Raw genomic sequence first — 21,967 nt, forward strand, 5'->3', positions numbered from 1 at the left:
CACTGAACAGTTACCCACGTGGATCCACGCCACAAGGATTAAGTTGGTGAAGAAAAGAGAGGTACTAACGGGGGCAGACAGCCCTGACCTCCAACGAGGCCCAGAGGTACTAACGGAGGCAGACAGCCTTGACCTCGAAGAAGATACAGAAGGGGTACTAACGGAGGCAGACAGCCTTGACCCTCAACGAGATGACGCAGTCGGGAAATTCCTCGAGATGGCTGAGGTGCAGTGCCTTAATAATTGCAATTTTGTGTCTCCTACTTACTGTCCCATGGCTGTGGGACAGGCAGATGTACTTGAAAACAGAATGCAGAGGGGAAGACAATTTATGGAAGACAAAGGAGAACTTATGGCTGTACCTGGCCAAAACTCTGAACTTAACTGACTTTTGTCTCCGAACCACTTTATCCGCATCTAACATTTTGGAGACATGTCTGGTAGCAGTCCCCACCCCAGTAGCTGTATGGACGGGGCTCCTACGTTCCCAATGGAATGACACAGACTTGGAGGATCATGATGTTAAATACGGATATGTAAATCCTTATCATGCTTGTTATGAAATAATTACAGGTCTTGTCACAGCAGCAGAAATATGTTATAACTTCACCTGTGATGAGACACTATTGCCTCCCTGCATACAAGCAAAAATGCAGAACAAGACTAAGCCAAATATTTGTGATAGAGATTTAGGTAGTTGTAAAAAGATAATATCAGGAAAAAATATGCAATGTAATATTACAAAAACAGTACCATCCCTAGACAAACATGTACCTCTACCAACAGGATGAGTATTGGCCTGTGGGAATACTAGTTACACATACATATCGGCCAATATTACAGAGGGACCCTGTACAATAGCCAGGCTGACATTAGCAATGATACCACTATTCCCAGCAATGCAGACACGACACACGAGAGACACTTCCCTACAGTTACCAGAAAATTGGGATTATAATGTGAATCTCCTCTCTAGATCAGAATATATGAGTTTAGGGATGTCTTTGATAGGAGTACCAGGTTTGGCCATATATAACCACAGGACAATATCAAAACTTGCCTGTTTTATGGTAAAACAGATAAATATCACTAGTGCAGTTCTGCAAGATATGCTGCTGGATATACAATCGTATGAAAAGGCTATCTTGCAGAATAGGGCAACTATTGATTATTTATTGCTCCAACATGGTATAGGATGCTCAGCGTTCGCAGGGATGTGTTGTTTCAATTTATCAGATCACTCCAGTGGAATAAAAGATAAAATAGGCCAAATAGAAGAGATGATAAAACATATAAAACAAGATGTTGACCAAGGTTGGTGGGACTGTTTTTTTGGCTGGATACCTGACTTTGGTCAAATAAGATATGTTGTAGGAGTGGCATTTGCCGTGGTCGCTGCAATAGTGGGTCTCTGCTGTTGTCTACAGTGTGTGCCCTCCCTTCTTACCATATGTAAAAATGTGGCCGAAAGAGGGGTACACTCAACATTCCTCTATACTCCGGTAGAGGAAGAAGAGGTAAACCCAACCTCAACAAAGCCTGAGGATTATACTCCTGAAGGGTATATGGAATACCTAAAGGCTTATAAGCAAACAAAGGAAGAGCAGAGAAAGAACCATATAGTATAAGGTATATATATAAGGTTCTTAGAGGGGATTGATGGAGTATAAGAAACTCCATTTTGTCTTATTCAGCCATGTGTATTACATTTGGTTAGTGTACTTACAAAATGTCTCTTCCCCCTTATGGAATGTGTGACACTTCCTGGGCTGTTTCAAGAAATCCATACATTCCTTAGTTTGTAAGTATGAACAGTCCTAGCCATATAAGGTCATCTGGCTCAACTGTATGCTAGCCCATGTGTATATACCTGATTGGTCAAATGCTGTTACTATGAGTCAGCTATTATGTTAATGCAGAAGCTTATGTGTGACCATATCATAGGTCAAATACTAATGCTAACATATGATTGGATGTAAAGGAAGCTCAACCCCCTCTATTATAACTGTTTGCAAACTGTGAAATAAATCAGAATGGGTTAGAACTACACACATTTCAGTGTTATCTTATTCATTCTCCCGGTACCGGTTTAGACTTAATTCAAGCTGATTGCCGAAATCTGAAGACAGGGACAAGTTAGGTAAAAGAGAGTAAATTTTCCTAACAGTTACAATATACACTGCTCAAAAAAATAAAGGGAACACTTAAACAACACAATGTAACTCCAAGTCAATCACACTTCTGTGAAATCAAACTGTCCACTTAGGAAGCAACACTGAGTGACAATCAATTTCACATGCTGTTGTGCAAATGGGATAGACAACAGGTGGAAATTATAGGCAATTAGCAAGACACCCCCAATAAAGGAGTGGTTCTGCAGGTCAGGGGCGTAGCGTGGGGGGGGGGGGCGTTGCCCCGGGTGCAAAATTGCAGCTGGCGCCAGGCGGCAAACACTTCAATGAGGGTCATGGGAGCCTATGGCTCCCGTCCCCTCCGTTCTTCCTCATAGGTTTCAGCCTGAAGCCTATGAGGCAGTAGAGCGAGCGTAGTGTAAGAGAATGTAGTTGATCCTGGGAGGTATGATGATGTCAAGGGAAGAGGCGGAGTCTCGTCATCCAGGGGGCGTGGCCTAACGATGTGCCGGAGATTCTACAGAGCAGGAGCAGAGTGTGAAGGTAAGTATGTGGAGGAGAATAGTGACTGTCTGTTATTTTTACTTGAGGGGGCTTTTTGCAGGGGCTGAAGGGAGAAGGAATCGGGGGGGGGGGGGGGGTATATTATTTACATGGGACTGTATGCTGGAGAGGCTGAAGGCAGGGGGGGTGATATTTTACATGGGACTGTTTGCTGGAGGGGCTAAGGCAGGGAAGTGATGTGTTTTACATAGGACTGTATGCTGGAGGGGCTGAAGGCAGAGGGGGGGTTGTATCTTACATGGGACTATATGCTGGAGGGGCTGAAGGCAGGGGGAGTGATGCATTTCATTAGGCTACTTTCACACTTGCGTTCAGAGCGGGTCCGTCTGATGTCTGCCCAGACGGATCCGCTCATATAATGCAGACTTGGGATCCGTTCAGAACAGATCCGTCTGCATTATATTGTAGAAAAAATTCTAAGTGTGAAAGTAGCTTCAGACGGATCCGTCCAGACTTTACATTGAAAGTCAATGGGGGACGGATCCGTTTGAAGATTGAGCCCATATAGTGTCATCTTCAAACGGATCCGTCCCCATTGACTTACATTATAAGTCTGGACGGATCCGCTTGCCTCCGCACGGCCAGGCGGACACCCGAACTCTGCAAGCAGCGTTCAGGTGTCCGCTTGCTGAGCGGAGCGGAGGCTGAACGCTGCCAGACTGATGCATTCTGAGCGGATCCGCGTCCACTCAGAATGCATTGGTAGCTGGACGGATGCGTGTGGGGCCGCTTGTGAGCCCCTTCAAACGGAATTCACAAGCGGAACCCCAAACGCAAGTGTGAAAGTAGCTGGGACTGTGCAAGGAGGGCTGGAAGGCAGGGGTGTGATGTATCTTACATGGGACTGTATGCTGGAGGGGCTGAAGGCAGATGGCAAAGAGAGGGAGTGTGATATTATTTACATAGGACTGTATGTTGGAGGGGCTGAAGGCGGGGAGTGATGTATTTTACATGAGACTGTATGCTGGAGGGGCTGAAGGCAGGAGAGTGATGTGTCTTACATGGGACTGTATGCTGGAGGGGCTGAAGGCAGGGGGAAGGTTGTATCTTACATGGGACTGTATGCTGAAGGGGGGCATAATTATTACTATAATACTACAGAGGGGGCCATTTTAATATTAATAATATTAATACAGAGGAGGAAATAATAATAATAATATAGAGGGGCCAGTATATATTATAATTATACAGAGGGCATTATAGTTATGGGAACTACGGGGGAGATCTGTTATCTGAGGATGATAGTAAAGTGAGAAATCCCAAACATTTTCTGTAAAACTCTACAGAGACGAGACACGGCTGAAAGAAGGTGTCATGGCGGTCCTATCTCCGAATGAAGATGCTGAGGAAAGTCTACATCACAGGAGAGGTCACTGGATGTAACAGGTATGGTGCGGTCTTCTCCTGTATTTTTCATAGCAATGTATGTTATGTCCATACAAATAACTGTTTGGGGGGGGGTGGATATAGAATTTGGGCCACACTGCCGACGCCTGGCCCCAGACTTCAGGTCACACTGTGCGTGTCCTGAATTCTGGGGCTCACACCCATCTACTACATTATCTGTACTCAGAGTTATCCCTGTGTTACCTGTGGTGTTACATAGGACTGCAGATGACATCTACTGCATTATTTGTAAAAATGGGCGTGGTCACAGGTTGGGGGCGCAATACTTGGCTTGCCCCGGGTGCTGGCAACCTACGCTACGCCACTGCTGCAGGTGGTAACCACAGACCACTTCTCAGTTCCTATGCTTCCTGGCTGATGTTTTGGTCACTTTTGAATGCTGGCGGTGCTTTCACTCTAGTGGTAGCATGAGACGGAGTCTACAACCCACACAAGTGGCTCAGATAGTGCAGCTTATCCAGGATGGCACATCAATGCGAGCTGTGGCAAGAAGGTTTGCTGTGTCTGTCAGCGTAGTGTCCAGAGCATGGAGGCGTTACCAGGAGACAGGCCAGTACATCAGGAGACGTGGAGGAGGCCAACAACCCAGCAGCAGGACCGCTACCTCCACCTTTGTGCAAGGAGGAACAGGAGGAGCACTGCCAGAGCCCTGCAAAATGACCTCCAGCAGGCCACAAATGTGCATGTGTCTGCTCAAACGGTCAGAAACAGACTCCATGAGGGTGATATGAGGGCCCGACGTCCACAGGTGGGGGTTGTGCTTACAGCCCAACACCGTGCAGGACGTTTGGCATTTGCCAGAGAACACAAAGATTGGCAAATTCGCCACTGGCGCCCTGTGCTCTTCACAGATGAAAGCAGGTTCACACTGAGCACATGTGACAGACGTGACAGAGTCTGGAGACGCCGTGGAGAACGTTCTGCTGCCTGCAACATCCTCCAGCATGACCGGTTTGGCATTGGGTCAGTAATGGTGTGGGGTGGCATTTCTTTGGAGGGCCGCACAGCCCTCCATGTGCTCTCCAGAGGTAGCCTGACTGCCATTAGGTACCGAGATGAGATCCTCAGACCCCTTGTGAGACCATATGCTGGTGTGGTTGGCCCTGGGTTCCTCCTAATGCAAGACAGTTCCTGCAAGACGAAGGCATTGATGCTATGGACTGGCCCGCCCGTTCCCCAGACCTGAATCCAATTGAGCACATCTGGGACATCATGTCTCGCTCTATCCACCAACGTGACGTTGCACCACAGACTGTCCAGGAGTTGGCAGATGCTTTAGTCCAGGTCTGGGAGGAGATCCCTCAGGAGACCGTCCGCCACCTCATCAGGAGCATGCACAGGCGTTGTAGGGAGGTCATACAGGCACGTGGAAGCCACACACACTACTGAGCCTCATTTTTACTTGTTTTAAGGACATTACATCAAAGTTGGATCAGCCTCTAGTGTGTTTTTCCACTTTAATTTTGAGTGTGACTCCAAATCCAGACCTCCATGGGTTGAAAAATTTTATTTCCATTTTTTTATTTTTGTGTGACTTTGTTGTCAGCACATTCAACTATGTAAAGAACAAAGTATTTCAGAAGAATATTTAATTAACTCAGATCTAGGATGTGTTATTTTTGTGTTCCCTTTATTTTTTTGAGCAGTGTAGTATAATGAGCAAACCAATTACTGACAGAATTATTTTAGTGTATCATAGTGTTAGTTTTATATGACATTTTGTTTATAGTTCTCACTGATAACCAAAACTTATGTATGTTCTATAGTAGCACATTCTTTCTGTAGGTTAGGGTTCCTTAAGATCCACTGCCATTGAAGCAGAGATGGTTCGATACTGGTTCATTATGAGCAAATACATTGACTAAATGATGTCAATAACATCAATAACCATGGTCTTCACGTTATCATCAAAGACTTAGAAATCCATATATATCAATAGAATGGGTGCAACTGTCATTATATCCCTTTGTAATAACTATGTGGAAAGCAGCATCCCATGTAAAGTAGATTCAATATTTCAGTTTCTTACATCAAACTTAGTTTTGTGTTTGCTGTTATGCTGCTTATGAGTAAAAATGTGTGCAATGCTGTTTCATCTTTTACATGGAAAATTTTAAGAATCTAGGAGGTGTGTATTTATTGACAGAATTAGCTGATATGGCTGGCCATTAATAGGAAACCCAAAATGCATTACTTGTTGTAACGGCACCCCGGGCATAAAAGGGGGTAAAAGCCATTTAAGAGATATTCCCTTTGCAGATGCACAGGCAGCTACTAAAGACACCAATCTCCCGAACCATATGAATGCTGCATACAGCCGAATAGGAAAAACCATATGAAAGGTTTACACTCCTAGCAGTCGAACTGGAACAGCATACAATCTCCCCCAAGAACGAGACCAAGCTCTGTGTTGAGGGTAAAGCAGTGGACAGCCAGAGCTGTGTGTTTATTGTTCTTATATAACATTGTTACACACTAGTACCACCCACAGGGTTTTGTAAAACAACCAGTAAACACGTACAATACACTCAGACACTCCCACACAAAATCCTCCCCTCTGCCTGTGATACAATTACCTTACACAATGGGTTAATGTAATTATCACAGGCAGGAGAATACACAGTTTTACACAATGTCTTCTGTCCTGGAGACAATTGGGAAGTAATCCAATTTATCTCCAAGGGCAGAGGCAAAAATTCATTAGCCACATGGTAGCAAAAGACAATAAAAGACATAAGAATATTTAACTGTGCAGTTATTGCATAAAACATAGACATTTAACATATCCCCAAATAGCTCAGGTCTGAGGGCATTCAATTATCTTTCTGGACAAAGGGAAATCACCCTAATACACGTGGGGACAACAGGACAGAAATCACTATTCAAATATACAATGTCACAACCATTACAGTAAACATAGACATTTAACATATCCCCAGATAGTTCAGGTCTGAGTGCATATTATTAGGTGAATGGCACTCAGACTACAGGAATACAGTAGAATCGCCATGGAGCCAAAGTTTTTCAAATAGTCTTTTGTTATCCGAATGGGCTCCATGGCATAGCTATCTGGGGTATCACTGTTCAAATAGGGCAAGTACCAGATGACCTGGCTTTCATGTCTTTGCAGGGGAAAATCAAGCGTTTCAACATGGGGCCATAGTCTAAAGAAAGCAGGTGGGCAACCAGGCTTCTCCAATGCAATGTGGCGAGATTGGTCTCGTCACATCTCTCCCCTTTTCCAAACAGACTTACAGGGTATCTGACTTCCTAAATCAGAGCGGAAGAAGAAAAAAAGAGGGTTAATCACCAGACCTTCTATTCGAGGGTCCGAGAAAAACTATTGCAGGGCGCCAAAGGATGGCAGAGGTGAATGGATATCTAGTGGATGTAGGAGGGCTGGCTGCCACTGGTCAACACCTAACCCTGATGAGCACAGGGTAGGAGATTCGGAAGGTAAATGGTTATGCGTGGAGACGATGAAAAAAGACCAGGTGTACGGCGCCAAAGACCTTTGGATGGGTAAAGTTTGAAGTTGGATCCCTTTAGTCAAAATTACGGACCCTAAGTTGTTGACACACTTTTTAAGAGTGTGTGCCCACACAGTAGATGATGCCACGTGTTTAGAGTAAAATAAATGGTATCGTGTAGATCACATATGACCACATGGAAACAAATAAGAATAGTAGAATAAAAAAATGAATTAAAAAATTGTAAAAATATATAAGGAAATATATATAATATACACTGCGTGCAGAATTATTAGGCAAATGAGTATTTTGACCACATCATCCTCTTTATGCATGTTGTCTTACTCCAAGCTGTATAGGCTCGAAAGCCTACTACCAATTAAGCATATTAGGTGATGTGCATCTCTGTAATGAGAAGGGGTGTGGTCTAATGACATCAACACCCTATATCAGGTGTGCATAATTATTAGGCAACTTCCTTTCCTTTGGCAAAATGGGTCAAAAGAAGGACTTGACAGGCTCAGAAAAGTCAAAAATAGTGAGATATCTTGCAGAGGGATGCAGCACTCTTAAAATTGCAAAGCTTCTGAAGCGTGATCATCGAACAATCAAGCGTTTCATTCAAAATAGTCAACAGGGTCGCAAGAAGCGTGTGGAAAAACATAGGCGCAAAATAACTGCCCATGAACTGAGAAAAGTCAAGCGTGCAGCTGCCAAGATGCCACTTGCCACCAGTTTGGCCATATTTCAGAGCTGCAACATCACTGGAGTGCCCAAAAGCACAAGGTGTGCAATACTCAGAGACATGGCCAAGGTAAGAAAGGCTGAAAGACGACCACCACTGAACAAGACACACAAGCTGAAACGTCAAGACTGGGCCAAGAAATATCTCAAGACTGATTTTTCTAAGGTTTTATGGACTGATGAAATGAGAGTGAGTCTTGATGGGCCAGATGGATGGGCCCGTGGCTGGATTGGTAAAGGGCAGAGAGCTCCAGTCTGACTCAGACGCCAGCAAGGTGGAGGTGGAGTACTGGTTTGGGCTGGTATCATCAAAGATGAGCTTGTGGGGCCTTTTCGGGTTGAGGATGGAGTCAAGCTCAACTCCCAGTCCTACTGCCAGTTTCTGGAAGACACCTTCTTCAAGCAGTGGTACAGGAAGAAGTCTGCATCCTTCAAGAAAAACATGATTTTCATGCAGGACAATGCTCCATCACACGCGTCCAAGTACTCCACAGCGTGGCTGGCAAGAAAGGGTATAAAAGAAGAAAATCTAATGACATGGCCTCCTTGTTCACCTGATCTGAACCCCATTGAGAGCCTGTGGTCCATCATCAAATGTGAGATTTACAAGGAGGGAAAACAGTACACCTCTCTGAACAGTGTCTGGGAGGCTGTGGTTGCTGCTGCACGCAATGTTGATGGTGAACAGATCAAAACACTGACAGAATCCATGGATGGCAGGCTTTTGAGTGTCCTTGCAAAGAAAGGTGGCTATATTGGTCACTGATTTGTTTTTGTTTTGTTTTTGAATGTCAGAAATGTATATTTGTGAATGTTGAGATGTTATATTGGTTTAACTGGTAAAAATAAATAATTGAAATGGGTATATATTTGTTTTTTGTTAAGTTGCCTAATAATTATGCACAGTAATAGTCACCTGCACACACAGATATCCCCCTAAAATAGCTAAAACTAAAAACAAACTAAAAACTACTTCCAAAAATATTCAGCTTTGATATTAATGAGTTTTTTGGGTTCATTGAGAACATGGTTGTTGTTCAATAATAAAATTAATCCTCAAAAATACAACTTGCCTAATAATTCTGCACTCCCTGTATATATATATATTATTGGTGACTTACTTCACCCAGGAGGGTAATGTGGGATAAAACTCAAGACACCCACACCACACCTCCTGCGCCTGGGTCGCCCGTAGAGATGTTAGATTCGGATCGAAACACACTCAGGAGTCTTATCCTTTGTCTTTCCTTTTATTGCAAAGCCAGGGTAGGGGGAGAGTACAGCTCAATGCTTTTCGGGGCCTCTGTAAGGGTCCCCTTCATCAGGAGCAGATATAATCATTACATATGACAATCATCTTTAAATAGCAGAAAAAAGCGCCAAGAACAAACTTGCAGTGAGGTCACTTCAGGTGTCAGTATGCGTTCCAAGGTGGAACGCACCGGAAGTGGCACTCACAGATAATACAGTCAAAGGGTATCAGATCGGGATTAATAGAGAAGAACAACACACAAAGTACACACCTAAGGGCATGGTATGGTGTCCCCATAATGTCTGGGGAACCGTCCACTGTACTCATCTGTTGAATGTTCTTTTGTGAACCCTGTGGAACGCAACATGTGACTTCCGGTAGGTCCTGCTGTGGAACGCAACACAGGACTTCCGATGCGTTCCACCACGGAACGCAAAAGGACCGGAAGTGGAGATCGAAGCGGTACTTAACAATCAATATTTTTACGATAGCCGATGTCAAACGGCAAACTTAGATGGTGATACCTCAATTCAGTGATAGGACCATGCGACTGTGGAACGCATCGGGACCGGAAATGCACTTATGGGAATGATAATATTCTTATTGTATATTTGTTTATATATTTCACCTATTGCGGTCAACAAGGGTGGATTCTCTGAGATCCCACAATGAAGGGGTTCAATTAAAATGCCTTGATGGGAAAAAAATATATATATGTGTATGCATATGACGTCACGTGATCGGATCCCGGTCACGTGATCAAACATCAGCATCCCAATTTGGAGCTATATTAATAGTGAGCTATGATCTTGAATGGTGGAGATTTGGTAAAAAATAATAATGAAAATTAATGTTCAGCAGGTGTTAGTAGGAACTCTGGGAAACTAGCCTGGACTGAACAGACATTAATTTATAAAGATATATTATTTATTTCTATAAATTAAGTTATAAAATCCATCTATAAATTCTATTTAAAAATGATCATCGGAAGAAATTGATGATAGTCAAACAGCAAAGACGAAAAAAAGAAAGAGAGAGACGAATAGCAAACACAATGAAAGACATTAAAAACAAGAAAGAAATAAAATAAAAAATAAAAAAAATATAATAATATAATAAAATAAAAAAATGATAATAATAAAAACAATTGTAAAAAAGCACATAAAAATACATAAACGGTTTCGTGAAAAATATATATATTATAATATGCAAAAAATATTGATATTCATAAATTGATAGTTGTCCTCACTAGTTACCAAAATAGGGTTAATCACCGACAATAGAAAATAAATGTAGGAGTCCATGAATGCATGGACCTATAGTCGGATTAATATATAGTGGAGAAAAAATATAGTGGAGAAAAAATAAAAGGATACAATACCTATGTGTATATATATACATATATGTATGTCACATATAGTGGGATGTATATGTTTCATAAAAATAAAACACATATGGATATATATATATAGAAACACACAGTCAGAATGCGTGGGACAAGGCTGTACCACGGTGTTATATGTATGGTAAGGGACTTTTTGTGGACTGGTCAGTTATCCAATTAAGGCTACTTTCACACTAGCGTTCGGGGCTCCGCTTGTGAGTTTCGTTTGAAGGCTCTCACAAGCGGCCCCGAACTGATCCGTCCAGCCCTAATGCATTCTGAGTGGATGCGGATCCGCTCAGAATGCATCAGTTTGGCACTGTTTGTCCTCCGCTCTGCTCAGCAGGCGGACCCCTGAACGCAGCTTGCAGCGTTCGGGTGTCCGCCTGGCCGTGCGGAGGCAAACGGATCCGTCCAGACTTACAATGTAAGTCAATGGGGACGGATCCGTTTGAAGTTGACACAATATGGCTCAATTTTCAAACGGATCCGTCCCCCATTGACTTTCAATGTAAAGTCAAAACGGATCCGTTTGCATTATCATGAACAAAAAATAAAAATAAAAATATTATTTTTTTTTTTTTTTTTTTTTGTTCATGGTAATGCAAACGGATCCGTTCTGAACAGATCTAAGCGTTTGCATTATAGGTGCGGATCCGTCTGTGCAGATACCAGACGGATCCGCACCTAACGCAGGTGTGAAAGTAGCCTAAAAATAAAAATAAAAGTAAAGTCATAGAGATTCTATGTGTATATTATACTATACTGTGCAATAAGGGCGTGGAGATACGCATAGGGGGATGTATATCTACTGGCGGTCTCTCAATAGTATTGCTTTAGTAGTTAGAATATTCTAAACATTCGTTTAGGCCGAAAGGAGATAGGGTATTCAATGTATATATCCAATACATCTCCCTTCGGCATAGCTGTTGGAAAGATGACGTGATGGTCTCCAAAGGAGTTACTGTGAGGCCTATTGAAGAACCATCATGTGTTTTAGAAAAATGGCGCGATACACTATGTGTTGTCACTTTGCGTTTAATGTTGGAACGATGTTTCAACATATTTTAGACCGCAAGGACATCTGAGTAGGTATATTATATTTTTCATCCCACAAGTGAGTTCCTGTTTGAGGACCCACATTCCTGAAAGACCTCCTACTTCAATTTCTTTAGTGCCATGAGTGATCATTGAACAACATTTGCACCTTTTTTTTCCACATCTAAAACATCCTTTCCTGGTTGGGAGAGGAAGAATAGTTTTATTAGATACTTGCAATTTGGGACATGAGGGGGCAATATTATTTTTGATCGTTTGTGCCCTTCTAAAAGTAATGGACGGTTGTTTGGGAAGTGTATTTTTGAGGATCGGGTCTTTTAGCAAGACGTCCCAGTGTTTGGTGAGTATCTTTCTGATCTGATGATGGTCTCTATTGTATCTGGTAATGAGGTTATTGACGGAAATTTCAGATGCAAGATGACTAGGAGATGTCTGGGGGTCAGTAGAGGACTGGGCAGATATGGTGGGTATTGGTGGGGTGTGGTGGTCAATGAAAGTAGGGTATCCTGACGTGTCCAGAAAGGGCTGTTTGCGGTTCTTACCAGTGGTCACTACATGGATGGGTGGGGCTTGTATGAGGGAAGAGTGGAGTGAGCCGGGATCGGTATTTATGTTATGTAGAGGTGCTGGATCAGCGGCAGATGTACGTGAGGAATAGTGAAAAAAATAAAATAAAAATCCTGGCAGACCGAACCTACTATAAAGTTCTTGTAGAAGACCCCACTCCAAACTTTAAGAAAACTCTATTAGAACTATTAGATTCCGGTTTTTCTCAACATGTCATTGACAAAAAAGAAAAAATGTTTCTCACAACCAATCATCCGACCACAGCCCGTTTTTATTTCCTGCCAAAAATCCATAAGTCCCTCACCAACCCACCCGGCAGACCGATCATTTCCGGTATAGACTCTCTTACATCAAACCTCTCAGCCTATGTCGATAGCTTTTTACAAAAATACGTACAGAAATTACCTTCTTATCTAAGAGATTCTTCTGACCTCATTAACAACCTTAATAATGTAGAATGGAGAGATGACTATGTATGGGTCACACTTGACGTAGCATCCCTCTATAGCAACATTCGACATGATTTGGGAATATGCGCAATCAAACACTTTCTTGAACTTGACTCTGATATGCCCCCTATTCAGAAGGATTTCATTATAAAATCAATTAAATTCATCCTCGAGCATAATTATTTCACATTCAACGAAACATTCTATATACAAACAAGGGGTACTGCTATGGGGACAAAATTTGCACCCTCTTATGCTAATCTGTTTGTGGGCCTCTTTGAGGAAAAAATAGGTCTCCAATCCCATAAGGATGTGGTCTTTTATCGTCGCTACATCGATGACATCATCTTCATTTGGGGTGGCAGCAATGAAGACTTAATATCTTTCATGTCTTCGATAAATCAGAACGATTGGGGTCTTCAGTTCACCTGTGACTCTAACCCCAAAACTGCTATTTTCCTAGACTTAAACATCGAGATTATAGCGAACAAGATAACTACCAGCACCCACTTCAAAAAGGTGGATGCTAACAGCTATCTTGAATATTCCAGCTGTCACCACACAAAATGGAAAAGAAATATACCCTTCGGACAAATGAAAAGGATCCGAAGAAACTGCTCAGACAAAAAGACCCTAAAAACACAATTAGGCGTCCTTAAAGAACGTTTTCTGGATAAGGGCTATCCAAAAAGTTTAATCAAAGCCTCATCCCAGAGAGTTTTAAAATTAGACCAAAAAGAGGCGTTGAAACGAGCCCCTGCAAAAACCATTGACCCTAAGGGATACCAATATAACCTCATTACCAGATACAATAGAGACCATCATCAGATCAGAAAGATACTCACCAAACACTGGGACGTCTTGCTAAAAGACCCGATCCTCAAAAATACACTTCCCAAACAACCGTCCATTACTTTTAGAAGGGCACAAACGATCAAAAATATTATTGCCCCCTCATGTCCCAAATTGCAAGTATCTAATAAAACTATTCTTCCTCTCCCAAACAGGAAAGGATGTTTTAGATGTGGAATAAAAAGGTGCAAATGTTGTTCAATGATCACTCATGGCACTAAAGAAATTGAAGTAGGAGGTCTTTCAGGAATGTGGGTCCTCAAACAGGAACTCACTTGTGGGATGAAAAATATAATATACCTACTCAGATGTCCTTGCGGTCTAAAATATGTTGGTAGGACCACCCAAACCCTACGAGAGAGAATGTGCGAACATCGTTCCAACATTAAACGCAAAGTGACAACACATAGTGTATCGCGCCATTTTTCTAAAACACATGATGGCTCTTCAATAGGCCTCACAGTAACTCCTTTGGAGACCATCACGTCATCTTTCCAACAGCTATGCCGAAAGGAGATGTATTGGATATATACATTGAATACCCTATCTCCTTTTGGCCTAAACGAATGTTTAGAATATTCTAACTACTAAAGCAATACTACTGAGAGACCGCCAGTAGATATACATCCCCCTATGCGTATCTCCACGCCCTTATTGCACAGTATAGTATAATATACACATAGAATCTCTATGACTTTACTTTTATTTTTATTTTTAATTGGATAACTGACCAGTCCACAAAAAGTCCCTTACCATACATATAACATCGTGGTACAGCCTTGTCCCACGCATTCTGACTGTGTGTTTCTATATATATATATCCATATGTGTTTTATTTTTATGAAACATATACATCCCACTATATGTGACATACATATATGTATATATATACACATATGTATTGTATCCTTTTACTTTTTCTCCACTATATTTTTTCTCCACTATATATTAATCCGACTATAGGTCCATGCATTCATGGACTCCTACATTTATTTTCTATTGTCGGTGATTAACCCTATTTTGGTAACTAGTGAGGACAACTATCAATTTCTGAATATCGATATTTTTAGCATATTATAATATATATATTTTTCATGAAACCGTTTATGTATTTTTATGTGCTTTTTTACAATTGTTTTCATTATAATTTTTTTATTTTATTATATTATTATATTTTTTATTTTTTTATTTTATTTCTTTCTTGTTTTTAATGTCTTTCATTGTGTTTGCTATTTGTCTCTCTCTTTCTTTTTTTCGTCTTTGCTATTTGACTATCATCAATTTCTTCCGATGATCATTTTTAAATAGAATTTATAGATGGATTTTATAACTTACCGTATATGTCGGCGTATAAGATGACTGGGCGTATAAGACGACCCCCAACTTTTCCATTTAAAATATTGGGTTTGGGCTATACTCGCCGTATAAGACTACCCCTGAATGCCCAGCCCTCCCTGTCCTCAAGACGATCTTCTCCAGTCCAGGGAACTGACTGGGATCTGTGGATGGCACTGTTATGGGGAGGGGGATCAGTGGATGACACTTTATGGGGGGGATCTATGGATGACACTATATAGCATCTTATGCTATATGTGTCATCCACAGATCCACCCCATGACAGTGCCATCCACAGATCCCCCTCCCCCTAAACAGTGCCATCCACAGATCCCCCCTAAACAGTGCCATCCACAGATCCCCCCCTAAACAGTGCCATCCACAGATCTCCCTACCCATAACAGTGTCATCCACAGATCACCCCCATGACAGTGCCATCCACAGATCTCCCTCCCCATAACAGTGCCATCCACAGATCCCCCCATGGCAGTGCCATCCACAGATCCCCCTCCCCATAAGTGTCATCCACAGATCCCCCCATGACAGTGCCATCCACAGATCCCCCTCCCCATAACAGTGCCATCCACAGACCCCCCTCCAAATAGTGCCATCCACAGATCCCCCCCTAAACACTGCCATCCACAGATCTCCCTCCCATGACAGTGCCATCCACAGATCCCCCTCCCCGACGCCCAGAGGAGTATACATTTATTAACTGTAATCTGTAAACTTTAACTTTAAATGAGCGCTCATGTCTTTACTATTGTACCTTACTCTCAGCTCTGGTAATAGGCAGTGCGGGCGGCGCTCACTCACTGACGTCACGCGCCTGCGCCGCCTAGTGGAAGGAGCAGGCACGTAACGTCAGACGTCAGTGAGTGAGCGCCGCCCGCACTGCCTGTTAGCGGAGCTGAGAGTAAGGTACAATAGTAAAGACATGAGCGCTCATTTAAAGTTAGTTACAGATTACAGTTAATAAATGTAGTGAGCGGTGGGCCCCTGTATATTCTAACACCCAGGCAAGCGTCACCATGGGAACGCCTGGGTGTTAGAATATACCATCGGATCTGAGTATACCCGGCGTATAAGACGACCCCTGACTTTTGAAAATAATTTTTAATGTTAGAAAGTCGTCTTATACGCCGGCATATACGGTAATTTATAGAAATAAATAATATATCTTTATAAATTAATGTCTGTTCAGTCCAGGCTAGTTTTTCCAGAGTTCCTACTAACACCTGCTGAACATTAATTTTCATTATTATTTTTTACCAAATCTCCACCATTCAAGATCATAGCTCACTATTAATATAGCTCCAAATTGGGATGCTGGTGTTTGATCACGTGACCGGGATCCGATCACGTGACGTCATATGCATACACATATATATATATTTTTTTTCCATCAAGGCATTTTAATTGAACCCCTTCATTGTGGGATCTCAGAGAATCCACCCTTGTTGACCGCAATAGGTGAAATATATAAACAAATATACAATAAGAATATTATCATTCCCATAAGTGCATTTCCGGTCCCGATGCGTTCCACTGTGGAACGCACCGGAAGTCCGGCATGCGCTATACATTGGAGTCCCCGGTCGCATGGTCCTATCACTGAATTGAGGTATCACCATCTAAGTTTGCCGTTTGACATCGGCTATTGTAAAAATATTGATTGTTAAGTACCGCTTCGATCTCCACTTCCGGTCCTTTTGCGTTCCGTGGTGGAACGCATCGGAAGTCCTGTGTTACGTTCCACAGCAGGACCTACCGGAAGTCACATGTTGCGTTCCACAGGGTTCGCAAACGAACATTCAACAGATGAGTACAGTGGACGGTTCCCCAGACATTATGGGGACACCATACCATGCCCTTAGGTGTGTACTTTGTGTGTTGTTCTTCTCTATTAATCCCGATCTGATACCCTTTGACTGTATTATCTGTGCGCGCCACTTCCGGTGCGTTCCACCTTGGAACGCTTACTGACACCGGAAGTGACCTCACTGCAATTTTGTTCTTGGCGCTTTTTTCTGCTATTTAAAGATGATTGTCATATGTAATGATTATATCTGCTCCTGATGAAGGGGACCCTTACAGAGGCCCCGAAACGCGTTGAGCTGTACTCTCCACCGACCCTGGCTTTGCAATAAAAGGAAAGACAAAGGATAAGACTCCTGAGTGTGTTTCGATCCGAATCTAACATCTCTACGGGCGACCCAGGCGCAGGAGGTGTGGTGTGGGTGTCTTGAGTTTTATCCCACATTACCCTCCTGGGTGAAGTAAGTCACCATTAATATATATATATTATATATATTTCCTTATAAATTTTTACAATTTTTTTATTCATTTTTTTATTCTACTATTCTTATTTGTTTCCATGTGGTCATATGTGATCTACACGATACCATTTATTTTACTCTAAACACGTGGCATCATCTAATGTGTGGGCACACACTCTTAAAAACTTGTTGTGTGTCAACAACTTAGGGTCCGTAATTTTGACTAAAGGGATCCAACTTCAAACTTTACCCATCCAAGGGTCTTTGGCGCCGTACACCTGGTCTTTTTTCAGCGTCTCCACGCATAACCATTTACCATCTGACTTCCTGCCAGTCAGTGGCCTTGTTAGTCCAGCAGCCCACCCACAAAACAGAAACAGCAGTACAGCCCACCCACAATAAATGGTTACTACACCTGAGCAAGGGAGAAACCTGTCCAGGTGCCTCACGACTGTGTGGGGGACTGGTAGACTACTTTGGTGGGTTGCTGAGTGGGCAGAGACCAGAGGTACTTTGCCCTGGTGCCAGCGCTACCACGGAAGAAACCTGGTTGGAGCCTGGTAGTTGGAGGGGGAGACCGACTGTCTCCCCTTTCGATACCCAGCTCTGCTGCTGGAGGGGGAGACCGACTGTCTCCCCTTTGGCTAGACAGCCCTGTTGCTGGGGGACAGGACCGACTGTCCCTACCCCCTGTGCTGTAAGTGCAGAGACCACGGTCCCATCTGCACTGTTGTGGGGCTTACTGTCTCCCCCTGGTACATTAAGCTGCCGCTGGGGAGAGGGGGTAACAATCTCCTCTCCCATACATACTTACAGCCGCTGGGATGGGCGACCGACCGTCTCCACTCCCAATACAGTGTCCTGCTGCTGGGGAAAGGAGACTGGGCTCTCTATTTCCTGCTGGACACTCTGCCGCTGGGGTGGGAGGACAAAGCTCTCCTCTCCCAATAAAACACTCTTCTGCTGGGGGACAGGACCGACTGTCTCTTCCCCCTGTAACTCAGCTTGCCGCTGGGGAATGGAGACTGGCCTCTCAATTCCCAATAAATCACATTGCTGCTGGGGAGAGGGGGTAGCAAGCTCCTCTCCCATACATACTTCCAGCCTCTGGGGAGAGAGACCAACTGTCTCCGCTCCCAATACAGTGTCCTGTTGCTGGGGAAAGGAGACTGGGCTCTCTATTCCCTGTAGGACACTCTGCCGCTGGGGGACAGGACCGACTGTCTCTGCCCCCTGTAACTCAGCCTGCCGCTGGGGAATGGAGACTGGGCTCCCAATTCCCTGCAGGATCGGTGGAGAGACCTCGGTCCCATCTCCACTGGCCCCCTGGGGTTCTTTCCAGTAAACCTCCACAATATCTTCCCAGCTGAAGGGGTCTGGCTCTGGGTCTGTCACTCTGCTCTCCTGCTGAGCCTTCTCACTGGAGTGGAACAGCTGCTGGTAGCCCTGTTCCAGCTCCATCTCCCGGGTCACCAGGTGGAGCAGGTCCTGCTCAATCTCATGAGTGTTGTCCCAGTCATACCTGCTCTCCCCCCATTCAAAGAGATAACGGAACCGGGCTTGTGTAGGGCTCCCAAACTCCAGCTCTGAAAAAGTCTCCTATAACAAGCCAGGACCATCAAACTCCTCTCCCTCTGGCTTGTCATGCTCAGCTGTCCTGGGTAGGTACTGTGCCCCATACCACCAGAGCGCCTGGTAGGCATCTTCCAGCCACAGCTCCTGCCATACTACGTGTTCCAATTTCTTTACCCATTCCTCCCGGGGTTGCTCTCCTAGGAAGGGCATCCGCAGGGCTACTCGCTTCTGCAACCGCTGGTCTTCCGTGGGGAGTCTCTCGTCCTGCAGATACTCCACACTACCCAGTTCCTGGTACCAGATGCCTTTGCGGACTGCATCTCGGTCATCCATGATACCCTCATCATACTCCACTGCTGTTTCCATTCTGTTGATCTTAGGGTCGCTGTACTGGGACATGCGTTGCCCCCAACTTGTAAATCCACGAAATGGTGTCTCCTGTAGCTGTCCCTTTGGCTGTGGGAACGATCCCGCTGCTTGCCACCAATTGTAATTATCACAGGCAGGAGAATACACAGTTTTACACAATGTCTTCTGTCCTGGAGACAATTGGGAAGTAATCCAATTTATCTCAAAGAGCAGAGGCAAAACTTCATTAGCCACATGGTAGCAAAAGACAATAAAAGACATAAGAATATTTAACTGTGCAGATATTGCATAAAACATAGACATTTAACATATCCCCAGATAGCTCAGGTCTGAGGACATTCAATTATCTCTCAGGACAAAGGGAACTCGCCCTAATACACGTGGGGACAACAGGACAGAAATCACTATTCAAATATACAATGTCACAACCATTACAATAAACATAGACATTTAACATATCCCCAGATAGCTCAGGTCTGAGTGCACATTATTAGGTGAATGGCACTCAGACTACACGAATACAGTAGAATTGCCATGGAGCCAAAGTCTTTCAAATAGTCTTTTGTTATCCGAATGGGCTCCATGGCATAGCTATCTGGGGTATCACTGTTCAAATAGGGCAAGTACCAAATGACCCGGCTTTCATATCTTTGCAAGGGAAAATCAAGCGTTTCAACATGGGGCCATAGTCTAAAGGGAGCAGGCGGGCAACCAGGCTTCTCTAATGCAATGTGGCGAGATTGGTCTCGTCACACTTGTCTATTGATTTGTTAGTTTATCCTGTCTCACTTATGTACCTGATTTAATAAAAACTGATTGATACAAACCCACCACAAAGCGTCCTAATAATGCAATAACATGCCATAGAAGATAGCAGCACTAACACATATTTATTGTAATCAAACAGGAGGGTGCACTTAAGCACAAGTGCACCCCCGATATATAGGTAAATAAAACTGTGCAAAGCTGCTACCCAATATAAAGGATACAAATCACCAGTATCAGTGGGCTACAAGACACGCCCCATGGAAGAAGCGCACCTGCGCGAAACGTACGTCGGTTTTTGGTCCTCCTCTCTTGAGGTTTGTTACCCAACATATTACTATCATTAATTTGGTTATCATCAGGGCTTGTTATACTTATTAATACTGACATTTTTGTACTACGGGTTACCTGGGGTTTTATAGACTGTTTGTTATTTACCATTGCCATAACCATTTTTTCTGGGTTTGTGGGCCATATTGGTGGTGATCTCCCACCTGGACAATAGGATTTAACAGCATCTACTATGGTGATTTGCATCCTTTATATTAGGTAGCAGCTTTGCACAGTTTTATTTATCTATATATCAGGGGGTGCACTTGTTGTGCTTAAGTGAACCCTCCTGTTTGATTACAATTAATATGTGTTATTGCTGCTATCTTTTATGGCATGTTATTGCACTATTAGGATGCTTTGTGTAGCGTATGCCAGTATCCACAGGCAGGGGTGTATCTATCACGAGGCAAACAAGGCATTTGCCTAGGGCGGCACTTGCCAATGGGGCGGCAAAATGCTTTGTTTGCTTAGTGATAGTTACACAATATGCTAAATATTTTTTTTTGCCCCTTGTCCGATCCGATCCTTCACTATGCCTTATCTCCTCCAAGTGCAGAATGGATCCAGGAAACGGTCACCGTGAACACTGAGGCCAGGCCCTGGCCACCAATGCACTGATCCCTGAGCCTGCTGTCTTCAAAATCTGTAAATACTTAAATTTCAGTAATTCACAAAAAATCTATTACTTAGTTGCATTTCAGTTTAATATATTTATATATTTAATGAAAGTTATCTAAGTTATTAAAAACCTCATCGTGTCAGTTTCAGGATGAATTAATTGATGTAAGTAAATGGTGTGTGAAAGTCTGTGCTATGGCTAAAGTAATGTAATGGACTGGATGTGTTGATATGTACAGTGGCATTGTCTTGTATGAATGACACAAATTGTGTATGCATGTCCAGTAACAGCTGTTGAAGCCTTGGTGCTGTTACTGCTCATGTGGACTGACCACGTGCTAATTCAAACAATTTGAGTGTCTGTGATCAATATAGTATAGTTGACCTGGATGACTGATCTTTGTAAAGTGGTTGAACTTACACTTTATATTATTATACGTAAAGATTCTCTTAAAATAATAGATGCAACATTTGTTACAGAAAACACAAAATATTGGCCTTCGTTATTCACTTTTAAATACAGAAAGGAAGATGTGAAGCTCTAACAGGAAAGGTGGGGCCTAAATAGGAAGGGGTGGGGTTTACAGAGGAAGGGGTTTGGCCTTGACAGGAATGGGTGGGTCAAATTTATATTAGGGGGGTGCCCTAATTTAGTCTCACCTAGGGCAGCACAAAACCAAGATACACCACTGTCCACAGGGCTCTATGGTACCTACTTAGCAGGTTGGCATATATACGGTCTTTGTTATTTGAACCCTGGGCCCTTCCTGAGTGTGGGGGACCTTCTTGTTCCATATTTTACATCTCCTGCAT

This window comes from Bufo bufo, chromosome 4, assembly GCF_905171765.1.
Source record: "Bufo bufo chromosome 4, aBufBuf1.1, whole genome shotgun sequence".
Taxonomy (NCBI): domain Eukaryota; kingdom Metazoa; phylum Chordata; class Amphibia; order Anura; family Bufonidae; genus Bufo; species Bufo bufo.